The 11,943-nt window shown below is 36.7% G+C and overlaps 1 long non-coding RNA gene across 4 annotated transcripts in view; it reads left to right on the forward strand.

Moving 5' to 3' along the window:
* LOC120529607 overlaps positions 1 to 11,422 on the forward strand; it is a 32,843-nt gene extending 21,421 nt beyond the window's left edge. For 3 of the 4 annotated variants that reach the window (XR_005633777.1, XR_005633778.1, XR_005633776.1), the window contains 2 exons: positions 5,395 to 5,513; positions 11,385 to 11,422. This is a non-coding gene — a long non-coding RNA (uncharacterized LOC120529607). The remainder of the gene's footprint in view (positions 1 to 5,394; positions 5,514 to 11,384) is intronic. The other variant, XR_005633775.1, reaches the window with a different exon arrangement.
* The last annotated feature ends 521 nt before the right edge of the window (positions 11,423 to 11,943 follow it).

Here is an 11,943-nt window from a genome sequence, read left to right on the forward strand (position 1 = left end):
ACCTAACACTAAATAAACCTTTGTGTATGGTCTGCTCCAAACTCTAAGCTGTCCTGACTGGTGATAGGAAGCCCCTTATATACGTCTAGACCCAGGACGTTTTATGATTTCACTTCCCATTTAGTCAGTAAGTACTGCCAGATTATCTACTGAATATAATACTGAACCCTTACATAAATATAATTTCCCATATTCCTTTGCAAAATGTCTTATGCTTATGCTGTCATCTTTCAGCCTGGGAGACTAAAGCAGTATTACAAAGTGTACCCAACCATCCTCTCATTATTTCCATGTCCAGGCTAGCTACTGTATGCATATTTCTACTGGGAAATACTGCATTAAATAACAGTCAAAATCACCATTACAAATGTCTCCAAGATGGATGTTCTTTATTAAAGCAAGCTTGTAAGAGCTATGCTGTGTGAACAGTTTAGTTCATTATGACACTAAAGTTTATAACTTAGTCTGCATAACATAGTTAAGAAACAAATCAGTTTGAACCAATCAGCATAAAGATAAATGGTAAAATCCTTAATACACCTAAATCTTTGTATATAATAAAGTCCCAAAATAGTTAAACAAATTAAAATTTTTTTGCCACACATTTATATCTAAGTAGGAAATTCTTATGAATAAATCCTTATAGAAAACAAAAAATAAGCATTATTTGTCATTATCACATTATTAAGTTAGTAATTGTACAGGAAACAATAGGTACTGAATATCTTCGCTGCACAAGACAGGTACATTGAAATCATTTGAATTCACATAGAAATAATAAAACACACAAGGATGCATTGTGTTTTTTCTGCTACATTTCCTGTATTGGATGCCTAAGTGCAGCTTCTTTCATCATCCTGCTTTCCTTTATAACTAGTGTTTATTTTCATTGTTATCTTTGTGATACCATCTCAACCCATTTTGTAGAGTGTTTCTTGGTGTTTTGTTGTGCAATTTTCAAGGATGCTCCCATGGTGTTAGCAGAAATAACCATATTGCTTATCACATGGGTAGACATCAAAAAAGTGAGTGACACCATCCAACTGGAAATTGAACTGTGTTCCAAACTGAAGTGAAAAACTTGTGATTATGTAGCTTATTAAAGGCAAGATGTTTTGTTTGGTCTTGATTCACACAGAATATTTTTGTCCTCGATACTTAATTAGTTTTTTGGTATGCATATGGGGCTGTGTCTGATTACAGTATTTGACTGTACAGTAATCCCTCCTCGATCGCGGGGGTTGCGTTCCAGACCCCCCCGCGATAGGTGAAAATCTGCGAAATAGAAACCATATGTTTGTATGGTTATTTTTATATATTTTAAGCCCTTATGAACTCTCCCACACTGTTAACATTATTAGAGCCCTCTAGACATGAAATAACACCCTTTAGTCAAAAGTTTAAACTGTGCTCCATGACAAGACTGAGATAACAGTTCTTTCTCACAATTAAAAGAATGCAAACATATCTTCTCTTCAAAGGAGCGCCGTCAGGAGTAGAGATGTCAGAGAGAACGGTCGCTAAGAAAAGCAAACAATCAAAAAATCTATACGTGCTTTTAATTATTCCGAAGCACTGCGATAAAGCGGCATTTTGTAGAGAAGTGTCCGTATCCTCTAGGCAAACAGCCCCTCTGCTCACACCCCCTCTGTCAGGCAGAGAGAGTGAGAGAGATAGAGAGAAGCAAACAATCAAGCACCACGTGGGAAGCATATCTTATATCATTGAGGAGTTTTAGTTAATATGTAAAACATGCTCTGATTGAGTAGCTTCTAAGCCATCCGCCAATAGCGTCCCTTGTTTGCAATCAACTGGGCAAACAAACTGAGGAAGCATGTACCATAAATTAAAAGACCCATTGTTCGCAGAAAGCCGCGAACGTGATATATATTTAGATGTGCTTACATTTAAAATCTGCGATAGAGTGAAGCCGCAAAAGTCGAAGCTCGATATAGGGAGGGATTACTGTATATCTGATTTTATACTGAATAAATAGGCACATAGAGATCCTTGTAATTCTGCTGACCTAAAAGAAAAACTATTATGAATACAACTCCCATTTTGGCATTGTGAGATGATGATGCCTTCACTTGTCACTTTGGATTTTTGGGTGACAGGATGTCAAACACCACTAAGTGCATGTGAGTAACCTGCATTCTCAGTAATTCTCAGTAACTCTTTGTACTTTGTTTTGATGAGTTAATTTCTTTGGAAATTACTTTTCGAGGGGTTTCAATGGTTGTTTTTCTTCATTATTTGTCTTAATTTGAGTCCATACTTTGACCTGGTTGCTGACCTAGTATTTTCACATCAGTTCAGCACATTAAGATGTCTCTGTCACACTTTGGTTCCTTAACTTTTGTGATCTGATCTCTATGGAAAGTTACAATTAGTTGCAATATAAGGGAAACAGTAAGAAGATCTAAACCTTGTAATTCTTCTTTCAATGACAGCTTTCTAAAGATATAAAAAAGTAATACTAAGGTATCTTCATTATTTCATATACTTATAAATGCTAGTTTAGTTAAACCAGATTAAGCTAGTTTAGACATGGATGAACAGATAATAGTTTACTTCTTTACGGGAATAATAGTTTTGAGTATAATAAAGAAGGGCAGGGATGCAGAGACCTTCTCCTCAACTAAGGCCTGCAGATCAAGTCTGCCTATGAGCACCAAGTGCCTAGATGACCTAAATAGACTAGTCAAACACAGTTCAAATTATCTTCAAGCTGCAGCTGGCTCAATGCCATAATGGGAAAGGACAGATATGTGAGACAGATTTTGACTGACTAGAAATAGTTGAGGTTCCTGCAAGGGGATGTACTCAAAAAGTGGTTAGTACCTGTTACTAGATCATTAGAACAGTTTAGGGAAGAACAGGCCACTGATCATTGTCCGGGAGGTTTGTTTCAACCATGTAAGCAGCAACAGATCATTGACAAGCAGACGATGATTAGCTGTGATTTTGCAAGGGCAAAGAAACAACCACCCAGATGCCCCTGAAAAATGATTAGCGGCAATTCTCCCTGGGCGGTTGGGAAATGGGACAATGATTGGCCACTGTTCTGCATCAATTAGGAGTCTCAAAGATTGCAAAATGCAAAATTTGTTCATGAGAAAAAAAATTATAAGAACCTCTGGTATAAATTAACCGTATTTAATCTATGATTACCTATCAACCATTTATCTTTGTATTGTTTCAAACATTTTTCAATATTTGTTATATATTAGTTATTAAGTCTCTGCCACAAAACACATGAACGTACAACATTAGATGTGGTTTTATATTTAAAGTTCATATTATTAGTCAAAAAAAAAAGATGAATTTAATCACATGACAGTTGTATTAAGTTGTACCTACTCACCAGGAGCTGATACCCTCACATAGTCATGATCCACTGAAACGTAACTTTGCAGCTGCTCACACATTAACTCCAAGACAAAGATTTTCCCATTCAAAAGCTGAGTCTTGTGTCAATAGGATACTGAAGTTGTTCTAGCTAAAATGTCTTACCATGGTATCGGCATTTAGCCAGCATGCAAACATCATGTACTCATCAGAGTTGAAGTGCTGGCTACAAACATACATGAAGCAATAAAATATAACAAATTTGGCTCTTCATCTCTTTTAAATGCCTTGAATCCATTTTCTTCTCTGTGCTTCGTTAGAAAACTATGAAAAATTAGATGGAGGAAATTACAGAAGCTGCTGTTTTGTGATTCTGCCATTGTTTTGGATGACGAGAAAAGAGTTTACCTGTTTATGATGCCTCCCAGAAATTAAAATAGAGAAGTGTGAAAAGGGCTATATACAAAGAACACTGAAAACAACAACAACAACAACAACGTTTATTTATATAGCACATTTTTAATACAAATAATGTAGCTCAAAGTGCTTTACATGATGAATAAAGAGAAAAAAGACAAAATAAATAAATAAGAAAAACAAGACAAAACCCATTAAAATAGGATAAAAGTAAGGTCAGATGGCCAGGGAGGACAGAAAAAACAAACAAAACTCCAGACGGCTGGAGAAAAAAAAAATCTGCAGGGGTTCCAGACCATGAGACCGCCCAGCCCCCTCTGGGCATTCTACCTAACTTAAATGATCAGTCTTCATTGTATTTAGGGTTTTCGTGGAAGGACTTGATGATGATGGTCATGTGGACTTCTGGCCTTTAATCCATCAATGTAGGAACATCATGGTGCTTTGATTAGGTGGTGGTGGTGCAGGTCGCCACCACAGAAAACTAGGAAAAGAACAGAAGAGAGAGTAGGGGTTAGTATGGATTTTGGAGCCATCATGAATAGTAATGATAATTAATTGAATTTACAGAGCATCAGAATTAAACTGAATGAAGTTATGAGAAAGCCATGTTAAAGTAATGTGTTTTTACCAGTTTTTTAAAGTGCTCCACTGTATTAGCCTGGTGAATTCCTATTGGCAGTCTATTCCAGATTTTAGGTGCATAACAGCAGAAGGCTACCTCACCGCTTCTTTTAAGTTTAGCTCTTGGAATTCTAAGCAGACACTCATTTGAAGATCTAAGGTTACGATTTGGAATATAAATATGATATGAAAAACAACTATTCTTTCTCCAGACAGATTTGGCAATTTGGTGCCACATAATATATATCTGCTACTGCACATCTTACCTGCTCTTTGGTGACAATTAAAAGCAGCTCTAGAAGGTTGAACCAGGATATAATCCCTTACATATAAGATGCAGTCTCTGGTTGATCTTACATTGCCAATTTATAGGCTGGTACAATTACCAGTAGACAAGACAGTAGTAAAATATACTAAACAGTTATGGCATCAGTAATTTTGTTGGCAGAGGCAAACATTGAATACTGTCTTAAAACAATTACTTACACTGCCCAAGTCATGACTACGCTCTCAAAATTTAAGTTGTTTTGGATTTGTTACATTGCTTTCAGAATGAGGGGCACGTGGAATATACGGACAAGTTCTACATATCACATGAATTATTTCTTGAGTTAAAGCATAAAATAATCTGTGCATGTGGTACAGCAAGGACTAACAGAAAAAACACATCCCTGCAACTGAAAACTAAAGAATCTGATGATGAGCCAGTTTTGGTTCATGCAGATAGCATGTTGCCGGTCATACGGCAGGATATACAAAGAGTAATATGTCTCACAACAGTTCACACAAACATTATACAGTACATAAAAAAATAATCTGCCAAAATTGAAATCCAGAAGGAGGGGTGGTAGATAAACTGGTGGTAATTGAAGAATATAATCTGAAGTGAATGAAATGTATGGGACATTTGCTTTTGCCCACAAGCTCTTGAAGTAAAACTATGCTGCCTATCACAAAGTGTGTGAGATCACTCTGATGCATGGAATCCTTATTTTCAAATAGGATAAAAGACAGACTGGATGCTGCCACCATCCACAAGAAGGTCATGGATGGTGTGATCTCTGAGTATAGTTCCAGTGAAACTGCCAGGCAAGGCACACCATCCTAGAAATTATTGCCAGGTAGGCAATATCAATGTAATTTTACAATCATCCATGAGAATAAGATGTACAAGATATACAGTGAAGTCTGTAATAACAAGCAGGAAAAACAGCAACACCAGTGCAGAACTTGTTTTGAAGTATTAATGTATGAAGTTGGTTGCTTTAAACAGTATCATGCAGTTCAGAATGATGAGTGTTTTGAGTGTTAACACATTCTTTAGTTGTATGTTTTGCACAATTTGTGAAATAAAAAAAATGTTGATACCTTTTACAAAACATGATTTTCCTCAAAAAATATAGCCTATAGTCACAACAAAAACAAAATTGACCCTCAAAAGAGTTAATGAGCCTTTACATTGTTACCGGCAAGGAGCCTCAATAATACCAGACTGCGTAGCTGGTCCTCGTTTTCATTATTAGGAACCAGAGGGAAGGAATATTGCAAATGCCAAAGAAATGTACTCCTCAACCGCACTGGAACAGCCTTTGGTGAAGTATTAATAACGAGACTCCGGCCAGTTTTCATACATCAGATTCAGAAATAATGAGGATTCTGTGCAGGCCATGACACGGTGCACCGGCTCTTTTTCCTTGCAGCTAAGCTTGAAAGGCCAAGGCCACTATTGTATGACATTTAGCCCCTGTGTTTGCAAAACTACAGTTGTGTCTGTATTCTTGGCATGACATCAGACTCATTCCCATCTATGTTGCAGCTGTGACTTGTAGAGTATTGAGTGAGGGGTCATTGGGGTTGAATCTCTACTGTTTGGGGTTAATGTTATCCTTTTGTTCTTATTTGACCGTGATCTAAATAGTGCCACTGAAGCATTTTGTAGCTGACTGTGATGCCTTTGGGATGAGGATCAGCAGTTCTATATCTATATAGAAACTATAGTTCTCTCTGCTGAAAAATAAGAAGCAATTTCCCCAATTGAACAGGTTTTAATATTGTAGAATTTTGTTTACAAGTGAAAGTATCACATATAATGAGGTTAACCATTGAATTGAAGCAGTGGTGGCTCATGTGTTGTACTGGATGATGGTGAAGTTAAATTCTTAGATAAAGATCTTGATTTATTTTTCAGTTTTTATACTGCAACTTTTAGTTCAGTTCAGTTCAGTTTTTGTGCAGTGTTCTATATTTTATGTAAGCTTAGAGTGCTTATTTATAGTTATAATGCACTTCCAGTGATTTATCAGTCCACAAAACATTTATATACAGTACATAAACATACAATAAATTTTATGAATCTTAATAGGTAACATGGATCATGACAATATAAAGCCTTGTTTTCTTGATATGAAAGCAGTGGGGCTCTTGGATAGCCAGAGAGAGAACTCATACTTGAGCCAGCCTATTGTTTAAAAAAATATTTTCATTTTCAATGTTAAAAATTTTTCAAAGAGTCTCTGCTCTCAAAACACATAAAACTCTGCGAACAAATCCAAATAAAGTCCTTCCTGTGCTTAGTGAATAGTCTATAAACCCACTGGGTCACTAACACTCCCAGTACTTTAAAATTTAAGTACAAACTCTTTTAGATACTTTAGTTGTACACAAAGCAGGGCAAAGTTCCTCATCTCTTTTTTCAGAAGCAAATTAACTGTGGTTTGTCTAGACACTCCATTTAACCCTTGTCCCTGGTCCACATGACTTGGAAGAGGATGGACTGTCCAGGATCCTAGCTGCCCTTACTCGGTTTTTTCTATGTCCTAGATTCCGATGTGCCTCCAGAGTATCCTTCCTTGGCTGGTTTCCTGCTTCACCTTGTGGGAGAAGAACATTTTTTGAGACATAAAGAGTGCCTAATCTGTTTTTAATGGTTTTCTCTAAATACCCAGCTCTTATATCACAAAAAGGGGGAGTGATCCATGACATTGATGAAAGCAAGATTCCGATAACACTGTGTATCAATATCTTTCCTGAATGTAATCTCTCTATTATAATAAAATAATCTTGGATCGAGACATGATCTTCTCTGAAAGACACTTTGATGTCCCACAGGACTAGACTTTACAACTTTTGAAAGTAAGACCCATGAGATGGTGACTTTTGCACGTCACGGCCCTAATTACAAACAATTTAAAACAAGATCACGGACATCTAACCTCCCAGTTGTTGGAATGCTTTTGGCAGACACACTTCATGTGGTCCCAACTCTTAAAAATTTCACACGTTCTAATGGCACATCAATGACTAAGCAAAGAAGAGCAGTGCGTCGAAAAGAGACACAAAAGCGTTGGAGAGAAAAGAATGCAAAAAAGAATGCACAAAAGAACAATATAATCTAAGTGCAAATTCAGAAAATAAAGAAAGTAATAATCAGACCGGACCAAGTGGAATTGAAAAGAATCGAAGAAACCACAATTTGTCAGGTGTATATGTATGATCACGGAGAAGCGATGCAACGTAGAATCAAAAGAGTATATAACAATTCCCATGAAAATAACAGTCTCTTTAAATTGTATATCTGGATAACCAAACTTGGGGGTGGGTGAGCAGGGGGCAGAGCCCCCTAATATTAATAAAAATTCATTCATCAGACAGATGCAACCTAATAGAAGATCATAAATATCAACTACTGTTGACTGTTGCCATACTGAGTTCAAATTGTTTGCAATGCCAGACATCATTACAAGAGCTCAAAAGTATTCATGGTGGAATTATTACCCCCCAGATTTGTAAATAGAAACTTATGGATATGACAGGAGTGTCAGCATTAGCGAGAACAAGGGTGGAGGTGGTTGATCTGAGGTGGGCATTGAATTACTTAGAGGAATGTCTGTCTTTAAGACTCCTTCAGACAAATATGTGCTTGAGGTAATACATATTAGAAAACACATAGCATTTGGGCTGTATTGGCATTTTTCTCTCTTCTTGAATTTCACAGTTCTCTTTAAAGTTCTAATTTGTGTCATATGAATGGGAAAACACCATTGAGCAGCAAAATAAATACATTTTGAAAATGATGGATCTATATTTAATTCACCAGCTTAAGAGGTAGCTTACAGTGATTGTCACATCACAGCAATAATCTAACAATGCAGTCCTGTAAACCATAAACATATACATTAAATTGAGCCCCATGAAATAAACCAAATAGCCTAAAATAATCAGAAAATGTATTTAAACATTTACTGAAGATTCCTGTTTACTATGCTCTCAACTATATATGCAAAAACACAATATCACTATCCATTCAATACACAACATCAGGCAATTTCTTCAGCAAAAGATTGAGTATGGTGAAGTTATATAGTATGCAGGAACAAATGTAAAGAGTGTAATTAATCAAGTCCTGTTTAGGGATTGACAGAGGAGGACAGTATTTGTCAAGTTTCAAATTAAGCCCATTTGAAAGATGCTTATACTTTGTATTAAATCTGTCTTTAGTAATGCATTCAAAGCTTACAGTAGAAGTTCTGTTGTCATGTTGATCGTTTACTTTTGCTATGTCTGCCTTTCTGGTGCAATGCCAGTTTGAGGATTATTATTACTGTCATTGGTATTATAGTTACAGTTGGATTATTAACTTTGTTTTAGCCTACAATTTTTGGTCCCACCCTCAATGTTTAAGAGGAGTTAATGCTCAATGACCTGGAGCTCAGACTTTGATTAAGAAGTAAAGCAAGTAAAGAGGACTTGGCAACAGACCTGGTCATGATTTAAAAAGGTAAAGGAGCTAGCTGAGGTGGTTTGGGCTTATAGTAAGGGTGCCTGTGAGGTCTTCTGGACATACGGTATCCCATTGGATAGAGACAAAGGAGACATACTGTGCAGGAAATTCTGTCTCACAACTGTTCTATAATTATTGGGAAATTCCTAGGTGTAAAAAATCTGAAATCTTTAATAGGCAGGATTTGATTTTTTATTTGCTCTAGGGATACCAGGTTAACTATCTCATTATTGGTTTCTGTTATTTCTGAAATACCAAACTTTCTGTTGGCCTCAAAGGCACACATATTCAATATACCTACATTATTTGAAATACAGCAAAGTCCTATAAATAACTGTGTAGGACCAAATGCCTTCAAGTAGCCAGGAGGTGTTGTCACATTCCCTTGTTGCCTACAGTCTTTGCCCAAGAAGAAAGTTAGGCAACAGTAATAACTACTGGATGAACCAATCTCTCGAGTTCTTAGAGTCTTTTTCTATTTGTCATACATGCTGGTGCTCCAACCTATAGCCAATCCAGGGTACTCAGCACATATGGTGCCTAAATTGCTATGCTGACATACACAGAAACTCCACTGGTGCCATTGTGGTCTTCTCTTTTTTCTGGAGGTTTATGTGGGAAATAATTATGTTTTGGACTGTCCTTTCCCACTTCTGTATAATATGCAGAGTATATACAAGGGTGGGCAAAAGTAGGTTCATAGTTGTTGGTATGGAAAAAGACATGTAGGTTATGATTATTACAGTATCTTTATTAAATTTAAAGCTTTAACTTTATTAACCTAAAAGAATGTAACAATGGCACAGTTCACAGTGCAATCTCATAAGTGCTCAAATTGCCTGCCTTCATTATTTGCACATTCTTGTAATCTACTTGGTAATAACAAAAGAAGAAGAAGAAGACAAATTAGGGGACAAATAATACACATAAATAATAAAATTATAAATAATACAAGAATAAATTATGTGTGTTCGCATACTCACAACTGTAAATATACTTTTGCCTGTACAGTAGAGTCTCGCTTATCCGACATAAATGGGCCAGCCAAACGTCGGATAAGCGAAAATGTTGGATAATGGCAGGTGTTAAGAAAAAACCTATTAAACGTCAAACTATGTTATAATTTTACACATTATGTACCTAATAATCATGTTTTACAACAAAACAACAGAATAAATTAACTGAAAAAATGAACTTAGTTGCAGAATTGTCTGACGTTAAATACAGTATGTACTGTACTTAAAATGTTCAGTCCTGTGATGATTTAAAGACATTTTACATCGTAGTCTGCTTTCCTGAAGAGTGCCGTTTCTTCGCTGTGAAGTCTCGCCATCTTTGCAGAATCATTATGTCGATTCCTATAGCTTCTTCTTGTTGCTTGATGTAATTAATTGCAGTTTCTAGCCTTAACTCCGCCACTAATATAGTCAACATCCTTACGAGCGTATACTGTTTAATACAGCATTGTGACTGTCTGTGTGTGTTTGTGCTGTGACATGCGAGTCCCTGTCTTGCACCCGAAAACTGAGTCTCAGTACTTTTAGCAACATCAGCTTTATTAAGCTTGAAATAGCAACAGTGAGGTTATTTAATGTAGTGGGATCTTTCATTCTCCTATACACAGACACAGCAGTCAGGCAAGTCGAGGGGAAAGTAATACTGAGCTCAGCGCATTTATAATGTCCCTTGTTCCTTGTATCACCCATCAACGGCAGGCGCTTATAGCATGTCCGCGATCTTTTCGGATTGGCTTTTACATCGAACTGCTACAGCGCTGGGAGACTGTGATTGCTTTGGGATGCTCTTCCGCGTGTCGTCCTGTTGGGTGGAATCCCACAAGAGTTTAGAAACTCACTCACACCAGTCATGATTCTTTTCAAAGGTAAAGTGCAGGTTAATTTGCTTTATGTATTTTTACTTTATATTTTGTATTAATCATTTTTATATGAATAGTTTTGGGTTGTGGAACGAATCATCTGAGTTTTCATTATTTCTTATGGGGAAATTCGCATTGATATAATGTACGATTGCTTTGGACTGCAAGCACATTTCCAGAACGAATTATGCTCGCAAACCGAGGTTCCATTGTAATTAGCTGCGGCAGAGTCGCAGAGCAACGGAGCAACAAATAATAGACTATGCTCACGCTTGCAACTTGCAGTTCTTGTTGCCGATTGATGTGTATTTTTTTTTGTTTGTTTTTTTTTTGCAGTGGGACGTCGGATAATACGGAATGTTGGATAAGCGAAGGTAGGATAAGCGAGACTCTGCTGTATATATACAGTATATGCATGTGCATATTTGTTTAGTGGAGAGGATAAACCAGTAAAATAATAATTACCTTGCTCCTATGGGGAGTTACACTAGGTAAATGGCATTGAATAAAAATGTCTGGCCATTGCACCACTGAAATTGCTTGCAAATATTAACCTGATTGTATGTGATTAACATGGGAGCCCTTTGTGTAATTAATGATTATCAGAGATTTTGAATCATTTTGGCTGGATGTCACATGACAGAAGTAACCTTTCCTCCAGTTATTTTGTTATTAGCTTCTCATTTCCATAGAAGCTTAATGCTGCTGATCATGTGGCCACTGCTTCTATAATTTTGATGAAGACTAGATTGAAAATACAATACAGTTTACAATACAGTTTATTTTTGTATAGCCCAAAATCACACAGGAAGTGCTGCAATGGGCTTTAACAGGCCCTGCCTTTTGACAGCCCCCCAGCCTTGACTCTCTGAGAAGACAAGGAAAAACTCCCAAT

Source organism: Polypterus senegalus, chromosome 5 (assembly GCF_016835505.1).
Source record: "Polypterus senegalus isolate Bchr_013 chromosome 5, ASM1683550v1, whole genome shotgun sequence".
NCBI classification, from domain to species: Eukaryota; Metazoa; Chordata; class Cladistia; order Polypteriformes; family Polypteridae; genus Polypterus; species Polypterus senegalus.